The 21,204-nt window shown below is 46.9% G+C and overlaps 2 non-coding genes across 2 annotated transcripts; both read left to right on the top strand.

The window, feature by feature from the left end:
• The first annotated feature begins 1,028 nt into the window (after positions 1-1,028).
• trnak-cuu (transfer RNA lysine (anticodon CUU)) lies at positions 1,029-1,101 on the top strand. Its single transcript has one exon. It is a non-coding gene; the product is annotated as a tRNA-Lys (tRNA).
• Positions 1,102-20,756: 19,655 nt separating this feature from the next.
• Positions 20,757-20,829, top strand: trnak-uuu (transfer RNA lysine (anticodon UUU)). Its single transcript has one exon. It is a non-coding gene; the product is annotated as a tRNA-Lys (tRNA).
• The last annotated feature ends 375 nt before the right edge of the window (positions 20,830-21,204 follow it).

Raw genomic sequence — 21,204 nt, 5'->3', positions numbered from 1 at the left:
CAGAACAACCCACAGCAGACACCACTTTTTCGAACCCGCAACACACACCCAAAAGATCAACGCCACCACCACGGACCGGGAAATAGAACTCATCACACCCAACAGCCCAGCAAGGCCAGACACACCCAGCAGCACTGCAGGGCCAACAACACACCAGCCCAGCGAGGGCACAACCAACACACCAGAACAGACATTTGTACCGAGGCGGTCCACCAGGGAAAGAAAGGCTCCCGACCGCCTCACCTTGTAAAAAGTTTTTACTTTGACTTTGGCAGGGGAGTGATGTTGTGTCTCTGCAAAGCATTCACTCCCATGTTCCACCACCAGGGAGCGCATCACCTGAAGTTCCAAGGGATCCCAAGAGACTGTTGGATGCTCTAGTTACAAGTTATTACTCTGGAAAGTTTCAGACCGGGCACTTGTTCAGTGTTGCTGGAAGGCCCAGTGACCTGGATATCCTCTACCCGGGGTTTTCCTGAGCCGGTGCTCGGTATACGGGGAGCTTTGGTCCGGTTCCGAGATAGCTTGCATCATGTGACAATGTACCCCGGACTGCTCTTGTTCCATTTTATCGTCCACAAGTTTTCATTTCAAAAATGTTTCCGCCAACAGGCGCTCAATCCCTCTCTCTGCAATACATTCCTTTCACAAATATTTCTCTGACCGGAACTGCACCAAACAACAATGTTCCTTTCAAAGTCATTAAACTCCCCAATTTTAAGGACAAGGACTGAAAGCGCATTGCGATCAGAAAATTGGCGGACCCCCTGTGGTTAATGACAGAGCTTTTGATGGTTGATCTCCGTACACACCTTGGAATTCAGGAGAACCTGCTTCGTGGTTTGAAGTTCGAGATAAACCCACGGGGCGGAGCCAACCGGCGCCTGGCAGCAATCAGCGACAGGAAGATGCAACTTCAGAAGGCCCGGCTCTCAACGGCATGACCATCGCCGAATCCCCCGCCATCAACAGCCTGGGATCACCATTGACCACTAACTGAAGGGGATTGACTGGAGCGATGTTGAGAAGCCCGGCTAGCTCAGTCGGCAGAACATGAGGTTCTTATTCTCAGGGTCATGGGTTCGAGCCCCATGTCGGGTGCATTATTTTCCTTAAACTTTTATGTTGCTTTCACGGGAATTAATCTTCTTTTGCACCATGAAAGAAATGCTAACAGTTTTGGTCTCCATATTTAAGGAGGGATATACTTACATTGTAGGCAGTTCAGACAATGTTCACGAGGATGCAGGAAGAATTTTCCCGATGACAAGTTGGCAAAAATAATTCAAGTCTGTGAGATATTCAGTCATTATTTCAATCATTAATCCAACCACAGCATTTGAGATACAACAAGTACCATAGCTTTGCAAAGCCCAGCTAGCTCAATTAGTCAAACATAAAACTCTTAATCTCAGGATTGGGGGTTTGAGCCCCACGTTGGGTAAATAGCTTTTGTTGCAAGCCAGTAATGACATGGACTCTTTCACTAATCCACCCCAACTTACAGTAACACAGTCCCGCCTAAAGAATGAGGAATTTTGGATGACTGCATGTTGATCAGCAGAGAACTTCCTCCTCTCCGATTCCACTAAGGCTCAGCCTCCCACGATCACCTCTCGACAGTACAGGCTGCTGTCCAGATCGATTATACAGAGGCTTCGAATACAAGAGCAGGGAGGTTATTCTTGAACTGTTAGGCCACAGCTAGAGTACTGCATGCAGTTCTGATCACCACTTTACAGCAAGGACGTGATTGCACTGGAGAGGATACAGAGGAAGTTTATGAGGATGTTGCCGGACTGGAGAATTTTAGCTCTAAGCAGAAATTGGATAGGCTGGGTTTAATTTCTTTGGAACAGAGGATGCTGAGGGGAGACCTGATTGAGGTGTATAACATTATGAAGGGCCTGGATAGAGTGGATAGGAAGGACCTGTTTCCCTTAGAAGAGTGGTCAACAACCAGGGGGCACAGATTTAAAATAATTGATCGAAGGTTTAGAGGGGATTTGAGGGGAAATCACTGGAACTCACTGCCTGAAAGGGTGATCGAGGCAGAAACACTCAGCACATTTAAAAAGTGCTTGGATGTGCACCTGAAGTGTCGTAACCTACAGGGCTACGGACCGAGAGCTGGAAAGTGGGACTGGGCTGGGGAGCAGTTTGTCGGCTGGCACGGACACGATGGGCCGAATGGCCTCCTTCCGTGCTGTAATTTTCTCTGATTCCATGACGAGCAACTAACATTTTAAACCAGTCTCCTAAAACACAGAATGAGTAAAGTCAGACAGGGGATAAAAATTCCTCAAGGGACACTCAGGGTAAGATCAAGGAAAAAGGGAAGCTTAGGACAGATAGCGAGAACTCGACACTGCAGAAACTCGAGAGGAGTATAAAAAGAGCAGGGGTGCAAGATCAGAACAGCCACGATATTATTCGATGGTGGAGCAGGCTCGAGGGGCCGAATGGCCGACTCCTGCTCCTTAGGTACTTATGTTAATTGTTGAATCATTGCCCATTGCACGCAATTTACAAGAGGTGTCTAATTCAGAATGTTCAATGTAACATGTAATGAACATGTAACAGTGCAATATCTCCAAGTTTGCAGATGACACTAAACTGTGTGGCGGTGTGAGGTGTGAGGGGGACGCTCGGAGGCTTCAGGTTGACTTGGACAGGTTACGCGAGTGGGCAAATGCATGGCAGATGCAGTATACTGTGGATAAATGTGAGGTTATCCACTTTGGGGTCAAAAACACGAGGGCAGAATATTATCTGAATGGCGGCAGATTTGGAAAATGGGCGGTGCAACGAGACCTGGGTGTCATGGTTCATCAGTCATTGAAAGTTGGCATGCAGGTACCGCAGGCGATGAAGAAGGCAAATGGTATGTTGGCATTCATAGCGAGGCGATTTGAGTATAGGAGCAGTGAGGTTTTCCTGCAGTTGTACAGGGCCTTGGTGAGGCCCCACCTGGAATATTGTGTTCAGTTTTGGTCTCCTATTCTGAGGAAGGACTTTCTTGCTATTGAGGGAGTGCAACGAAGGTTCATCAGACTGATTCCCGGGATGGCAGGACTGACATATGAGGAGAAACTGGATCAGCTGGGCCTGTATTCTCTGGAGTTTAGAAGGATGAGAGGGGATCTCATAGAAACATTTAAAATTTGGACGGGACGGGACAGGTTAGATGCACTAAGAATGTTCCCGATGTTGGGGAAGTCCAGAACCAGGGGACATAGTCTAAGGATAAGGGGCAAGCCGGACTGACATATGAGGATAGACTGGATCAACTGGGCCTTTATACATTGGAATTTAGAAGGAGGAGCGTGGATCTCATAGAAACATTTAAAATTCTGATGGGACTGGTTAGTGCCAACTTGAGCTCAGCCGTTGCTTCCTAAAACCAACTTTGTGAAAAGTTTGAATTTGTCTTAATGTAGTCGCTGCCTGGTGTCTTTGTTGTCATTTTCAATCTCCTTCTTTCACACTGAAACAAATGGTAACCCTATTTGTAAATCAGGTATGCGAGATTTTTGGAGAGCATATTTAAATGCTTCACAAAAACATTTTGATCACGACAGTGACCGGGGTTCGATTCCCAGTTGGAGAAGTAATTTTGCTACCACCGTTTTTAATTAAAGTGAAGTAATTTAATTAAATTACACAGATGACCCAAAGCACTTCAGAGTGGTGTCAAAACAAATGAGTTGGTAATTCGAAATAAGGAATGTCAGAAGTTGGATTTGAGTTTCTGGGATGGAGTATGAATAACCCTCTGTGCACTGGAACTGGGAAGGGTGAATAATGAAAGAGTTGTTTCCGGGTTTGAAATGCGGCTTTTATCTGCTGGTATTAACCGATAGCATTGTTTAGCAGAATGTAAGAAATGCTAACATGATCACTGAGGGACAGTCGAAACTTCAACAACTTAATTTTAATAATTTGTGAAACTTGAATCATTGAGGAAGTTTTATTCCCTTTCTGATTTTACACACTCTGTATTTTAGGAGACTGGTTTTAAATGTTCGTTGCTCATCATGGAATCAGAGAAGTTTACAGCACGGAAGGAGGCCATTGTCACATGAACAATGAACATTTAAAACCAGTTTTTGTTTCAGAAATAATGTTTCCGCCCGGGCTTGAACCAGGGAACTTTCGCGATGAGGCGAATGTGATAACTGCTGCACTGCAGAAATTGATGCCTCGCTCTATGCCCAGAGAGAAGTGTTCAGCAACAAGCTGAAATACTCAATCCCTCTCTCTGCCAAAAGTTCCTTTTACAACATTTCTCTGACCGGAACTGCACCAAACAAAAATATTCCTTTCAAGTGTGCAAATTATTTTCGTTTAACTTTTATTTTGCTTTCATGGTATAGCATCGTCAATGAATCGATAATCTTCTTTTGCACAATGAAAGAAATGCTAACTGACGGAAAGTCAGTCGGTCAATAATTGGTTCTGTGCTCTGCATGTTGGTAATGTAGCCAAGGTGATCCAAAGATCGGTGGACAAGAAAGTTGTGAGGAGGACACAAACAATCTGCAAAGCGATATCGATAGGCTCAGTGGCTGGGCAGTAATTTGTCAGGTGGAGTATAATGTAAGAAATATGAGGTGATCTACTGTGGTAGGGATAATAGTCAGGCCACCCTGACTATTCAGTGCTGTGTGTGGCCACCTGCAGGTTGATTTTGAACTTTTGTCTCCTGTCTCATGAAATAAATGAGGGCAGCAGGCGTATCTCTGCCTGACACCGGGAAAATAGTGAGACAGACCTTGGAGCAAGGGTCTGGTTATTGCCAAACAGCAAAGGAAATATTAATTCTGGAAAAAAAATGTCTGAAAGAACAGTGACCCCGACCTGATTTGAACGCACAACTTTCGGATTTAGAGTCAGACACACTACCGTTGCGCCACGAGACCTACACAGTGAGCAGGAGATCTTCGTCGCAATGAAGGTTCTGCAATACAAGGGGCTTGGACATCAGGAGAGCCAGTTTCGAGGTTTGAAGTTGGAGATGAACCCATGGTGCGAAGCCAACAGGTCCCTGGCAGCCATCAGCGACAGGAAGATACAACTTAAGCAGTCGTGGCTAGCTCAGTCGGTAGATTTTAAGACTCTTAATCACAGGGTTGTGAGTTCAAGCCGTACGTTGGCCGATTTATTGTCCGTAAATTTTTATGTTGCTTTCACAGGAAAACATCATTAATTAACCCATAAATTAGTTTGCACAATGAAAGAAATGCGAACTGAGGGAGAGTTGATCATTTAATCATTTGTTCTGTGCACTGTAAAAGAACACATGAACCAGGAGCAGCAGTCGGCCATTTGGCCCTTCGAGCCTGCCTTCTTTTGCACTGAAACAAATTATAACCGTGTTTTTAAATGAGCAGTGCGAGATATTTCGAGGGCACCTTTCAATGCTTCACAAATCCATTCCTTTCGTTGCAGCCACCCGGGATCGATTCTCGGCTTGTGAAGTAACTTTGATAAGTTCGATGGAAGTCCCAAAACACTTCAGAGTGGTGTCCAAACAAATGAGTTTGTTATTAAAAACACTGAATGTCAGGAGTGGGATTTGAAACCATGCTTTTAGAGGAGACCTGAACGCAGCGCCTTCGACTGGTCGGCCATCCTGACTGTTGGATGCTCTTGTTGCAAGTTATTATACTGGAAAGTTTCAGACCGGGCACTTGTTCAGTGTTGCTGGAAGGCCCAATGACCGGGATATCCTCTCCCCGTGGGTTTTCCTAAGCCTGCGCTCGGTGTACGGGGAGCTTTGACACGGGTCCGAGGTAGCTTACATGTGTCGGCTGCTTGCTGCCTTCATGTGGTCTCTCACCAGTGTGCTCAATTCTTCAAACGACTTGCTTGCTCGTTTCTCGGGTCACAGCAGGTCCTTCATTAAAGCGTATGTTTTCGAGCCACAGCTGGTCAACAGATGGGTTCTTCTCTTGTCTGCCTTATTGTCGCCTCACCAGTCTTTGGTTACAAAGCTTTGCTGGAGCCTTTCGAAAAAGTCCTCCCAATTATCTCCAGCATTGTATTTTCCATCTGAGCCGTTGGTCACCATTCTGTGGATTCTGTAATCCCGTAACTCGTCGCCACTGTAAAGTCCTGACCCTGTAATACAGGCTCACACGAGGCACATACTGAAATCAAGGTCACTCAGGACCTGCGCCTTTATTACACAGCTCTCGAATGCCACACTTGCCGAAGATCTGTCCTTATATACCTGTCTGGGAACGGTATCCAGTGTCTCCTGCAAATGCACCCCTGGTCGTAAGTAAGCTAGTGGTTACAGGTCATCTCTGGTTACAGTCATATATGGCATGGTAAGGCACAGTTACGTACAGTAGTGTGAGATACATGACTGTACTGGTATTCGTGGTGATTACAGCAATTATTAATCCTCTCACAGACCTCAATAATTTTCATGCGATGAATTGATCGAGGATTGAAACCAGGTTAGTGCGCCAGATCTTAACCCCTAGACCACCAGGGAACAGTTACGATACATGTCGATATATTTATATATATTTATATCTGAACCTGAATATCAACGGCTACCTACCTAGACCTCATGGTGCAACGGTAGTGTGTCTAACTTTGAGTGAGAGAAACTGTTCCACAGTGACACCCATTTCATCTTTTGTTCCCTTTTAAACACTAGAAACGGAGACAGGGGAATAAATAGAGAAACCAAAGCACAGGGATATTGACAAGAGGAAGAGAGAACGGGAAAAATACTGTCCCCACCCAGAACTAATGCAGAAACCCCTCTGCTGCGCTCGGGGTGACCACCCGCAGCCTGGATACACTAATGTCCCAACAGCTCATTGACTGTCGGAGTGGGACCGTGCGGTGCTTCAGAAGACAGGTCGAAAACCTAAGTCACTGATTCCGTCTCATGTGCTCCTCCGATCAAGAACAGCAACACACTAAAAATGCTTCAATAATGGTTACACCTTATCTTCACATTTGCTAAACAGTTGGCTCGTTGGTCTAGGGATGTGATTCTTGCTTCGGGGTTGTTATTTGAATTTTGCGAGAGGTCCCGGGTTCAAACCCTGGACGAGCCCTCAGTTTAGCCAAGAATTTTGAAATTGCATCGAACTTTTGCAAAGAAGGACTTGCATTTCTACAACACCTTTCAGGAACTCATGACGCCCCAAACCGCTTTACAGCCGTTGAGTTATGTTTGAAGTGTTGTCGTGTGGGGAAAGATGTGCCCAAATCACCCCACACGAACGCAACTTTTTGCGAAGGAGTTTGGTGCAAATAATCAGGTACCTCAGGGACTTGGACTTTCTATGAATGAGTTCTGCTTGTACCTGCGTTCAAGCTTGAAACAGCAACTGGGCTTCCATCTCACGGGAGCAGCGTGTAGCGGTTAGTGAGTCGGTGACCAGTTTGATGTGCGCCGCTTTAAATCTTTGAAATTTCACCAAACAAAGAAACGGTGAATCCAACTGTCCCTGTAAGCGACGGACTGAAGGGGTCGCTGCTACAAACAGAGCTGGAACACGCACAGTGCAGTAATAGGGTCCGCAACATTAAATGTCAGAGTTATTAAGCAGACAATAATTAAACATACTCTTAACAATAGTACTTATACCCAAACCTTGCGAATGTTAGCCGAATAACTCAAACACGTTACAGTTCCCAGGTCGGTGTACAAATTGATCAAAAATTAATCGGATTCTAAACTATCAGTTCCAAATAAAACATTTAATATATTTTCCTTACCTCTGCTACGTGATAATTGAAACTTTTAATAGTATTACCGAACACAACTGCCCAACTTCTGATGGAAGGTCATTAACCTGAAACGTTAACTCTGTTTCTCTCTCCACAGATGCTGCCTGGCCTGCTCAGTAATTCCAGCATTTACTCTTTAATTCACCAAACATATAATCAGAGTATCACTTCCCTTGTCATCTAACTACATTCCTTCCTGATATGTAGCCTTGTCCTACAAACAGGCTCCTTTCGCACGATATAGGCATTCATTGGAATTATAACTTCTTAACGATAACAATTATGCGATGTATTTAACTCTGTAACACTTGCCACCAGAGTCCTAATGGTCACCTGCCCACACAGGGCCAGTATAAAAGATAGGCTGCCATGTTGTTCAGGCACTCTGGAGTTGTAAAAAAGAAGATTAAGGTCACACGAAGTTTAGGTCACAGTACGTAGCCTCGGGGAGTTCTTCTACACACAACAATTGGCGACGAGTAACAGAATACGAACCTTCACGCAACTATGGCTGCTGGTGGAATATTAGAGAGATCCGCAGAGGGTGATGATTGGGAAACCTAAGTCGAGCAACTCGACCAGTACTTTGTGGCCAACGAGCTGGAAGGAGACACTAACATGGCCTAGCACTGGGTGGTTCTCCTCACCGTCTGTGGGCCTAAAATATACAGCCTCATCAAGAATATGCTCACAGCAACAAAACCAACGGAGTAGGAGTATTCAGAGTTGTGCACACTGGTTTGCGACGACCTCAAGCCGAAGGAGAGTATCCTCATGGTCAGATATCGTTTTTACACGCACCATCGCTCCGGGGACCAGGACCTGGCGGATTATTTCACCGACCTGAGACACCTCACGGGACCTTGCGATTTTGCAGCTGCGTTGGGGCAAATGCTGTGGGACTTTTCTGTGCTGGGAATCAGCCACGAGGTCATTCTTCGAAAGCTGCTGGCTGCTGAAACCGTAGACCTGAGCAGGGCCATCGCGATCGCCCAGGCATGCATGGCCACGGACGAAAACACCAAACAGATACCTGCTCAACATCGAAGCTCACCGGCAAGTACTGTGCATAAAATGATGTTGCTAGCAGGCCGAACTCCATATGGCAGGGTCTACGTCTGTGGCTGCAAGACCTGTGATGACTCAGAGTGCGCCATCGGGGGTGAATGTGAATCTATGAGCACCCTGTTGTTGCTGCGGGGGTAATCATCGGGCCCATCAATGTCTATTCAAGCACTGCATGTGCAAAGGCTGCACAACGATGGGGCACCTCCAGTGAATGTGCAAACGTGCTGTGAAAAACCACGTGGCTGAGGATGATCGATCCGGCATGGATCACGCAGCGCAGGCAACTCAACCCGAGGAACAAAGACTCCCAGGTGCCGGTGGGGATGTTGCATTTTATCAGTGAGGTTTTGAGTGTGTGCCCGAACGTTTCCTCTGCCTGTAAAATCCTGACCTTTGCAGTACAGACATGCACGAGGCACATGCTGAAGGCAAGGTCACTCTGGACCTGCACCTTTCTTTCACTGCTCTCAAGTGCCACACTTGCCTGAGACCTGCCTTTATATACCTGTGTGGAACAGATATGCAGTGTCTCCTGCAAGTGCACCCTGGTGGTAAATTAAGCTATGGTTACAGGTCATATCTAGTTACAGTCATGTGTAGCATGGTAAGTTACAGTTATATACAGTAGTGTGAGATACATGACATAACCCTTCCCCAAGATCTTATTGTCTTTATAGGTTCAGTCTCTCAGGTGGTCTACGCTATCGCGGGGAGCGTCTTAGTTGTGGTTCAGTTGTTTGCCTTGGTGCCTGTTTTTCTTTCGGTGTGATTGCTGGTATCTCGCCTGGGCTGTCTGTTGAGACTGCCCTTTTGTCAGGTTGATCCCTCTGTCTGTCCACCAGGTGTGGTGTGAGTTCCAATTTGTAGTCTGTCTCTGGTTCTGCAGTGTTATCAGTGAATCTACTTTTTACTTGTTCTACATGCCTCCGGCAGGTTTGGACATTGTCCATTTGTACCACAGTAGCCTCTTTACTTCCTTATCTGTTACTGTCCATGCAAACCATTTGGGACCCCGGCCATAGTTTAGCAAAAACACTTTGTCCTCTATCTCATTCCACCTCTCCCTCGAATTTCGGTCATGGTAATCAGTTAGCTTCCGGCGCTTTGCCTCAACAATTTCATGCATGTCTGGGAGGATTAAAGTGAGTCTCGTCTTTAAGGTTCGTTTCATCAATAGTTGCGCGGGGGGAACCCCAGTCAACGAATGCGGACGAGGTCTGTATGTCAGCAGCAGTCGCGGCTCTGCAGCGTGGGACCTTGGATTTTTAGCATTCTTGTTTCACGATTTGCACTGCTCGCTCCACCTGGCCATTGGAGGCCGGCTTGAACGGTGCCGTCTGAAAGTGATTTATGCCGTAGTCAACTGTGAAATCTTGAAATTCTGCGCTGGTGAAGCACGGACCATTATCACTGAGCAATATGTCAGGGATTCTGTGCGTTGTAAACATGGTTCTAAGGCTCTCCACAGTGGTGGAGGTGGTGCTCGAGTTTAAAATGGAGCATTCGATCCACTTTGAAAATGCATCGACGACTACGAGGAACATTTTGCTCATGAATGGGCCCGCATAGTCTACATGCACCAGCGACCACGGTTTGGTGTGCGAGAGCCAGGGGTTTAGTGGGGCCTCCCTGGGGGTAATACTGCGTTGGGCACAAATGGTGCACCGCCGGACGCAGAGCTCCAAGACCGCGTCAATGCCAGGCCACCAGACGTGGGATCCGGCTATCGCCTTCATCAGGACGATCCCTGGGTGTTCGCGGTGGAGCTCCCGGACAAACGCCTCTCTACCTCGCAAGGGCATAACAACTCGGCTGCCCCACAGCAGGCAGTCTGCCTGTAGTGATATTCCATGCATGCGCCTATGGAAAGGTTTGATCTCCTCGGAGCAGGCATCACGACTCTCTGCCCAGTCACCAGTTAAAACACATCTTTTGGCGAGGGATAACGTGGAGTCGCTGGTCGTCAAAGCTCTGATTTGGCGAGCCGTCATGGGTGAACCTGTGGATTCAAAGGCATTGATTGCCATGACCATCTCATAGTCCTGTTCGTCGGACGCTTCCGTGGTCGCCAGGGATAGCTTGCTAAGCGCGTCGGCACAGTTGTCTGTGCCTGGTCTGTGCCTTATTGTATAATCGTAAGACGCTAGCATGAGTGCCCACCGCTGAATGCGCGCCGAGGCGATGGCGTTTATTGCCTTGCACTCGGATAGCAGGGACGTGAGGGGTTTGTGGTCAGTTTCTCACGCGAACTTGGCCCCGAAAAGGTATTGGTGCATCTTTTTGACACCGTACACGCACACGAGCGCCTCCTTCTCAACGATACAGTACCCGAGCCCCGCCCACGAAAGTGACCTGGAGGCGTAAGCTATGGGTTGTCATTTACCCGCATCAGTGACATGTTGTAAAACACACCCGACCCCCATAAGCTGACTCATCACATGTGAGAACTAGATTTTACCTGCATCAAAGAAAACCAAAACACTGTTGCAACAAAGAAGGTTGCATGCCTTATTGAAGGCGCGTTCCTGGGTGTCCCCGCAAAACCATTCGCACCCCTTCCTGAGTAGCACATGGAGAGGCTCCAGCAGCGTGGTTAAGTTCTGCATAAAGTTCCCAAAGTAATTGAGTAGCCCGAGAAAGGCGCGCAGTTCTGAGACATTCCGGGGCCTGGGTATCAGGCGAATTGCTTCTGTTTTGGATTCTGTTGGGCAGATTCCATCAGCGGCAATCCTTCTGCCCAAAAATGCAACCTCGGGCGCGAGAAACAGGCACTTGGATTTTTTTAACTCTTAGGCCTACCCGATCCAAGTACATCCTCTAAATTGCAGAGATGGGAGTCGGTGTCCCTGCCCGTGATAAGTATGTTGTCTTGAAGTACAACCGTCCCCAGGATGGACTTGAGCAGACTGTCCATGTTGTGCTGGAATATAGCAGCTGCCGACTTGATGCCGAATGGGCATCGATTGTACATGAAAAGGCCTCGATGTGTGTTGATGGTGGTGAGTAGCTTCGTCTCTTTGGTCAGTTCTTGCGTCATATTCGCAGATGTGAGATCGAGTTTCGAGAAAAGTTTTCCTTCAGCCAATGTGGCAAATAGATCCTCCGCTCTGGGCAGCGGGTACTGGTCCTGTAGGGCGGCTCTGTTTATGGTTGACTTATAATCCCCACAAATTCGTACGGATCCATCAAGCTTCATGACGGGGACGATGGGACTTGCCCAGTCGCTTAATTCCACGGGTGAGATAATGCCTTCCCGCAGAAGCCAGTCCAGTTCGTGTTCAATCTTTGCCCTCATCACATAAGGCACAGCTCTAGCCTTGTGATGAACTGGTCTGGCATCCTGTGTGACGTAGCTTTTAACTTTCGCCCCTTTGAAGGCAGAAAGAGATGTTCAAAACGACTTGGAATTGTTGAGCAGGAGGTCCGTTCCTCTGACGACATGGTGTGAACATCATCCCATTTTCAATTTAGTTTTGCCAGACAGCTTCTTCCCAACAATGTTGGGCGATCTCGGTGGACAATCCACATGGAAATCGGTTCACTGTCCCTTTTTGTGTGACAGAGAGCCTGGCGCTGCCAAGGACTGGGACGATTTCTTTGGAAAAGGTCCTTAGTTTGGTGTCGATCCTCGTGAGTTTTGGTCAGTTGCTTTTGTGCGGCCACAGCTTTTCAAATTGTTGAACGCTCATGAGGGATTGACTAGCTCCCGTGTCCCGTTCCATGTTGACGGGTATCCCGTTGAGTAGGACCCTCATCATTATTGGAGGCATCTTGTTGTAAGAACAGTGGACATTGATCGTGTTGACCCGCTGTACCTCGCTGTCCCGTGCACTGTCCCCACCTTCTTCTGGTCCGCTTTCCGACCCTTCTGATTCGAATACCAGCCGAGCTGCTGTTTATTTGCACGTGAGCCAGATGTCCTGGAAAGATGCAGTTTCTGCAAACAGCATGCTGAAATCGAGACACCCTTGTTGAGTGCCTTCCCCCACATCTCTAGCACAGACCGCTTCCATTGTTTCCGAAGGATGAGCTGCGTCTGGCTGATCTCTCTTGAGCTTCTCTCATTCTGAAGTTGATTGCTCGCATTGTGGGTTGATGAGGTGTGAATGGCTGTTCATTTGGCCCTTGATGGCTTCTGGCGCCACAGCCTCCTGTTGAAGGCCTGCTCTCCTGCCTTTCTATGTGTGTGGGGGTAGCGGCTTGTTTCAAGCTGTGAACCCCTTGTTCCGATTTTTCGTTAGTTGTCGTACCCGCAGTGTAGATCAACCTTGTTTCTTCTTCTCCTGCCAAGAATGTCTCTGCGATCAGTGCTGCTGCCTCTAGGGTCAGGATCGTGGTCTCTATAAGCTTTCGGAATATGCCTGCGTGGCCTATTCCTTCAATAAAAAAGTCTCTCAGTACTTCTCTCCTTAGTTCATTGGAGAACACTCATAAACTCGCCAACGTCCGAAGTTCCGCCACAAAGTCGTGTATGCTCTGGCCCACAAAGCGTTTGTAGTTGTAGACCTTGTGACTGGCCATATGTAGGCTGCTCGCTTGCTTCAGGTGATCTCTCACCAGTGTGCTCAACTCCTCAAACGAGTTGCTTGCTGGTTTCTCGGGTGCTAGCAAGTCCTTCATTAAGGCGTATGTTTTCAAGCCACAGCTGGTCAAGAGATGGGCTCTTCTCTTGTCTGCCTTATCTTCGCCCAACCAGCCTTTGGTTACAAAGCTTTGCTGGAGCCTTTCTATAAACTCCTCCCAATTGTCTCCAGCATTATATTTCTCATCTGAGCCGTTGGTAGCCATTCTGTGGATTCTGTGATCCCGTAACTCGTCGCCACTGTAAAGTCCTGACCCTGCAGTGCAGACTTACATGAGGCACATGCTGAAGTCAAGGTCACTCTGCACCTGCACCTTTATTTCACAGCTCTTGAGTGCCACACTTGCCTGAGACCTGCCTTTATATACCTGTGTGGAACAGGTATGCAGTGTCTCCTGCAAGTGCACCCCTGGTGGTAAAGTATGCTTGTGGTTACAGGTCATATCTAGTTACAGTCATTTATAGCATGGTAAGGTACAGTTATATGGAGTAGTGTGAAATAAATGACACTGCTCACCTGGGGCTTGACTACCATGTCGGAGTTCTGAGTAGAGCGCTTGCTTAGGGAGTCTCGTGTCGGGCATGTGGACAATGTCGCCCGCCCAGCGGAGCTGGTCGAGTACGGTCAGTGCTTCATTGCTGGGGTTTTTGGCCTGAGCGAGAAAACTGATGTTTGTGGGACTGTCCTCCCAGGGGATTTACGGGATCTTGCGGAGACAGCCCTGGTGGTATTTCTCCAGTGATTTGAGATGTCTGCTGTATATAGTCCATATAGTATATAGAGCAGTCAGTCGAGGAGGCGGGAGCTCGGAGCAGCGCGAGTCCGGGGTCGGCGAGAGGCCTATAAAGGCCAGCGGGAGTCGAGCAGTTCGAGCAGTCAGTCGAGGAGGCGGGAGCTCGGAGCAGCGCGAGTCCGGGGTCGGCGAGAGGCGTACCGGTGCAGCTACAGGGAGAAGGCAAAGATACAAAGGTGACGTCACAGCCTAGGGGGTAAGTGATTGACTGGTGATTGGTGAGTAGTTTTTCTTTTTCTTCTTATATTGGTCAGTAACTTTTAACATTGTTATTACCAGTTTAAGTGTATCTAAGGGTTAAGACATGGCAGGAGAGCTCGGTCGGGTGTTTTGCTCCTCCTGTACCATGTGGGAACTCAGGGACACTTCCGGTGTCCCTGACGACAATGTGTGCGGGAAGTTTGTCCACCTCCGGCTCCTGACGGTCCACGTTGCGGAATTGGAGCTGAGGGTGGATTTACTCTGGAGCATCCACGATGCTGAGAATGACGTGAGTATCACGTGTAGTGAGTTGGTCTTACCGCAGGGAAAGGGTCCACAGCCAGATAGGGAATGGAAGACCAGCAGGAAGAGTAGTGCAAGGAAGGTAGTGCAGTTGTCCCCTGTGGTCATCCCCCTGCAAAACAGATACACCGCTTTGGGTACTGTTGAGGGGAATGACTCATCAGGGGAGGGCAGCAGCAGCCAAATTCATGGCACCGTGGCTGGCTCTGCTGCACAAGAGGGCAAGAAAAAAAGTGGGAGAGCGATAGTGATAGGGGATTCAATTGTGAGGGGAATAGATAGGCGTTTCTGCGGCCGCAACCGAGACTCCAGGATGGTATGTTGCCTCCCTGGTGCAAGGGTCAAGGATGTCTCGGAGCGGGTGCAGGACATTCTGAAATGGGAGCGAGAACAGCCAGTTGTCGTGGTGCACATTGGTACCAACGACATAGGTAAAAAAAATGGATGAGGTCCTACGAAACGAAATTAAGGAGCTAGGAGCTAAATTAAAAAGTAGGACCTCAAAAGTAGTAATCTCGGGATTGCTACCAGTGCCACGTGATAGTCAGAGTAGGAATCGCAGGATAGCGCAGATGAATACGTGGCTAGAGCAGTGGTGCAGCAGGGAGGGATTCAAATTCCTGGGGCATTGGGACCGGTTCTGGGGGAGGTGGGACCAATACAAACCGGACGGTCTGCACCTGGGCAGGACCGGAACCAATGTCCTAGGGGGAGTGTTTGCTAGTGCTGTTGGGGAGGATTTAAACTAATATGGCAGGGGGATGGGAACCAATGCAGGGAGACAGAGGGAAACAAAAAGGAGACAAAAGCAAAAGACAGAAAGGAGATGAGGAAAAATGGAGGGCAGAGAAACCCAAGGCAAAGAACAAAAAAGGGCCACTGTACAGCAAAATTCTAATAGGACAAAGGGTGTTAATAAAACAAGCCTGAAGGCTTTGTGTCTTAATGCAAGGAGTATCCGCAATAAGGTGGATGAATTAATTGTGCAAATAGATGTTAACAAATATGATGTGATTGGGATTACGGAGACGTGGCTCCAGGATGATCAGGACTGGGAACTCAACATTCAGGGGTATTCAACATTCAGGAAGGATGGAATAAAAGGAAAAGGAGGTGGGGTAGCATTGCTGGTTAAAGAGGAGATTAATGCAATAGTTTGGAAAGACCTTAGCTTGGATGATGTGGAATCTATATGGGTAGAGCTGCAGAACACCAAAGGGCAAAAAACGTTAATAGGAGTTGTGTACAGACCTCCAAACAGTAATAGGGATGTTGGGGAGGGCATCAAACAGGAAATTAGGGGTGCATGCAATAAAGGTGTAGCAGTTATAATGGGTGACTTTAATATGCACATAGATTGGGCTAGCCAAACTGGAAGCAATACGGTGGAGGAGGATTTCCTGGAGTGCATAAGGGATGGTTTTCTAGACCAATACGTTGAGGAACCAACTAGGGGGGAGGCCATCTTAGACTGGATGTTGTGTAATGAGAGAGGATTAATGAGCAATCTCATTGTGCGAGGCCCCTTGGGGAAGAGTGACCATAATATGGTGGAATTCTGCATTAGGATGGAGAATGAAACAGTAATTTCAGAGACTATGGTCCAGAACTTAAAGAAGGGTAACTTTGAAGGTATGAGGCGTGAATTGGCTAGGATAGATTGGCGAATGATACTAAGGGAGTTGACTGTGGATGGGCAATGGCAGACATTTAGAGACCGCATGGATGAATTACAACAATTGTACATTCATGTCTGGCGTAAAAATAAAAAAGGGAAGGTGGCTCAACCGTGGCTATCTAGGGAAATCAGAGATAGTATTAAAGCCACGGAAGTGGCATACAAATTGGCCAGAAATAGCAGCGAACCTGGGGACTGGGAGAAATTTAGAACTCAGCAGAGGAGGACAAAGGGTTTGATTAGGCAGGGAAAATGGAGTACGAGAAGAAGCTTGCAGTGAACATTAAGGTGGATTGCAAAAGTTTCTATAGGTATGTAAAGAGAAAAAGGTTGGTGAAGACAAACGTAGGTCCCCTGCAGTCAGAATCAGGGGAAGTCATAACGCGGAACAAAGAAATGGCAGACCAATTGAACAAGTACTTTGGTTCGGTATTCACTAAGGAGGATACAAACAACCTTCCGGATATAAAAGTGGTCAGAGGTTCTAGTAAGGAGGGGGAACTGAGGGAAATCTTTATTAGTCGGGAAATTGTGTTGGGGAAATTGATGGGATTGAAGGCCGATAAATCCCCAGGGCCTGATGGACTGCATCCTAGAGTACTTAAGGAGGTGGCCTTGGAAATAGCGGATGCATTGACAGTCATTTTCCAACATTTCATTGACTCTGGATCAGTTCCTATGGAGTGGAGGGTAGACAATGTAACCCCACTTTTTAAAAAAGGAGGGAGAGAGAAAACAGTGAATTATAGACCGGTCAGCTTGACCTCAGTAGTGGGTAAAATGATGGAATCAATTATTACGGATGTCATAGCAGTGCATCTGGAAAATGGTGACATGATAGGTCCAAGTCAGCATGGATTTGTGAAAGGGAAATCATGCTTGACAAATCTTCTGGAATATTTTGAGGATGTTTCCAGTAAAGTGGACAAAGGAGAACCAGTTAATGTGGTATATTTGGACTTTCAGAAGGCTTTCGACAAGGTCCCACACAAGAGATTAATGTGCAAAGTTAAAGCACATGGGATTGGGGGTAGTGTGCTGACGTGGATTGAAAACTGGTTGTCAGACAGGAAGCAAAGAGTCGGAGTAAACGGGTACTTTGCAGAATGGCAGGCAGTGACCAGTGGAGTGCCGCAAGGTTCTGTGCTGGGGCCCCAGCTGTTTACATTGTACATTAATGATTTAGACGAGGGGATTAAATGCAGTATCTCCAAATTTGCGGATGATACTAAGTTGGGTGGCAGTGTGAGCTGCGAGGAGGGTGCTATTAGGCTGCAGAGTGACTTGGATAGGTTAGGTAAGTGGGCAAATGCATGGCAGATGAAGTATAATGTGGATAAATGTGAGGTTATCCACTTTGGTGTTAAAAACAGAGAGACAGACTATTATCTGAATGGTGACAGATTAGGAAAAGGAAAGGTGCAACGAGACCTGGCTGTCATGGTACATCAGTCATTGAAGGTTAGCATGCAGGTACAGCAGGCGGTTAAGAAAGCAAATGGCATGTTGGCCTTCATAGCGAGGGGATTTGAATACAGGGGCAGGGAGGTGTTGCTACAGTGGTAAAGGGCCTTGGTGAGGCCACACCTGGAGTATTGTGTACAGTTTTGGTCTCCTAACTTGAGGAAAGACATTCTTGCTATTGAGGGAGTGCAGCGAAGGTTCACCAGACTGATTCCCGGGATGGCGGGACTGACCTATCAAGAAAGATTGGATCAACTGGGCTTGTATTCACTGGAGTTCAGAAGAATGAGAGGGGACCTCATAGAAACGTTTAAAATTCTGACGGGTTTAGATAGGTTAGATGCAGAACGAATGTTCCCAATGTTGGGGAAGTCCAGAACCAGGGGTCACAGTCTGAGGATAAGGGATAAGCCATTTAGGACCGAGATGAGGAGAAACTTCTTCACCCAGAGAGTGGTGAACCTGTGGAATTCTCTACCACAGAAAGTAGTTGAGGCCAATTCACTAAATATATTCAAAAGGAAGTTAGATGAAGTCCTTACTACTCGGGGGATCAAGGGTTATGGCGAGAAAGCAGGAAGGGGGTACTGAAGTTTCATGTTCAGCCATGAACTCATTGAATGGCGGTGCAGGCTAGAAGGGCTGAATGGCCTGCTCCTGCACCTATTTTCTATGTTTCTATGTCTCGGAGCCATACTGCGGGGCAGGTATCACCACCGCCCTGCACACCATATGCCTGGTGCCAGATTTGAGGTCCTGGTCTTCAAACATTCTGCTCCTCAGTTGATCGAAGGCTGTGCTGTCACACTGGAGGCGGTGTTGGACATTGTCATCGATGTCTGCCCTTGCTTATAGTCGGCTCCCGCAGCATGGAAAATGGTCCACGCTGTCGAAGGCCACAAATACAGCCTTCCTAAATATAGCACCCTAATTCTATTCTCTTAAAACCAGTTCCTGAAATCTCGGCTAGCTGTGTTGTTTAGAGCTGTGGTTTTATCCTCAGATAGATTCTATCACAGTGTTTCCGTAGTGTAGCAGATATCACATTTGCCGAACACACGAAAGGACCCCGGTCCGAAACCAGGCGGAAAGATCTTGAAAACTTGAAAATTAGACGATTGGCTGACTCCTGTTCCTAACTCTTACGTTCTTATGATCTCTTGACCTTTCACAGGAGAACAAACTCTCCTCTGAACATGCATGAGAAAGCTCCAAAAAAATATTTCCGCCCGAGGTGCTTTCGCGTGTGAGGCGAACGTGTTAACCGTTACACTGCAGAAACATCGCCACTTTCAGCCCCGGTTTACCAAAATTAAACCCAATAAGATCGGGATAAAAGTTCCTCACATGCTCAGGGCGAAATATATGATTGACGGTCTACAAAAGAATGAACAAACTTCAGTACCAGGTCAGACGGAAATGTTAAGCGAGCAGGTGGACTGCTGAATCGTACTTTTAAGGAGCTGGTGGTGACAAAACAAATGGGTTCCGCTGAATGATTGAATGTAAGAAATGTCAGAAGTGGGACATAAACCAACATTTCCAGAGGAAACAGTGACCTGAAGACAGCACCTTAGACCTCTCGGCCATCCTGAATATTCAGTGCTGCCTGTGGCCACCTGCAGGTTGATTTTGAACTTTTGTGTCCTGTCACATGAAATAAATGGGGGCAGAAGGCGTATCTCGGCCTGACACCGGGGAAATCGTGAGACAGACCTTGAAGCAAGGGTCTGGTTCTTGCCAAACAGCCAAGGAAATAATAATTCTGGAAAAAAATATCCAAGAGAACAGTGACCCCGAAGTGATTTGAACACTAAACCTTCGGATCTGGAGTCAGACACACTACCGTTGCACCATGAGACCTACACAGTGAGCTGGAGATGTTCGTCTATATGAAGGTTCTGCAATACAAGGGGCTTTAAAATCCCCTCCCATTCCTACCAGGTATCACAAGCAGCGCTCACCTGACAGGCACCGTATGATTTCTTGTTAAACTTTTCTCTTGCTTTCACGGGAAACCATCAATAATTAACCACTCACATTCTGTTGCACAATCAAACAAATGCTAACTCAGGAACAGTCCATACTTCGATCATTTGTCCTGTGCTTTGCATCTTAACTCGAAAACCATATCCCATTTTACTCACCGTATTTTAGCTTTCTGGTTCAAAGTCTTCAGGGATCTGGGGCAAATGTATTATCAACATTAACAGCACCGGTTATTCGTATCGTGCACACAAAATACAATCAGCAGTGAAGATAATATCCCACCGTGCGTATTTGCAGATTCAACGCAATAGGATTTCAAATAAAGTGAAAGAATTTTACACTGAAAAGATTTACAAGTGTTATTGTATTTGTGTCTTTAATTAAACTTTGTGGCGTCTGACTCCCGTTCATGCCTCTGCTGAATAAGAAAGGAGGCTGTGACTTTGACCAGACTGCACTGCCCCTGATATTTGTGAGCTCATCCTTTATATTCAGTGGTTTCTCGCCCTTTGATGGACTGCAGTGTAGCGGATATCACGTTGGCCTCACACGCAAAAGGTGCCCGGTGGATCCGTTTTCTCTCAGTCAATGTTATCCATTTATTGAAGTGAAATAAAGAGCAATTAATGAATAAGGGAGCCCTTTTGCCAGGAGAATAAATAGCAAATAAAAACAGCAAATGCTGGAAATCTCAGCAGGTCAGGCAGCATTTGCCGAGAGACTAAACTCGCCTCCGATTGTTCATCCACAGAAAGTTTAAACATAATGTTTCTGCCCGGGATTGAACCAGGGACCTTTTGCTTGGAAAGCAAACGTGATAACAACAACACAAGTTTCAACAGCAAGTTTCAACAGCTGGGGCGGAGCCAACAGGCGCCTGGCTGCAATGAGTGATAAAAACCTGCGTTGGGCAGAAGCCCGGCTAGCTCAGTCGGTCGAGTATGAGACTTTTAATCTCAGGGTCGTTGGTCCGAGCCCCACGTTGGGTGATTACGTTTATTTTAATTTAATGCAGCGTTCATGGAAAAACATCATTCATGAACCCACAATCTACTTTTGCACAATTAAAGAAATGCCAACTGCAGGAACTCCATAATTCAATGCTGTGAGATACTCAATCATGATTTCAATCATTATTAATCCACCCACAATATTTGACATACGTCAAGGATCCCACATTTTCCAAGCCCAGCCAGCTCAGTCGGTAGAGCATGAGACTTTTAATCTCAGGGTCGTGGGTTCAGGGTTGGGCGAATAAGTTTTGTTCAACTTTTATGTTGCTTTCACGCGAAAACATAATTAATTAACTGATCAATTGGAGAGGCTGGTTCCGTTTCCTTTTGAACAGGGTATTTGTCCTCCAG

This window comes from Pristiophorus japonicus, chromosome 33 (genome assembly GCF_044704955.1).
Source record: "Pristiophorus japonicus isolate sPriJap1 chromosome 33, sPriJap1.hap1, whole genome shotgun sequence".
Lineage (NCBI taxonomy): Eukaryota > Metazoa > Chordata > Chondrichthyes > Pristiophoridae > Pristiophorus > Pristiophorus japonicus.
The sequence above is the reverse complement of the archived record's forward strand: the minus strand, read 5'-3'. Positions and strand labels throughout refer to the sequence as shown.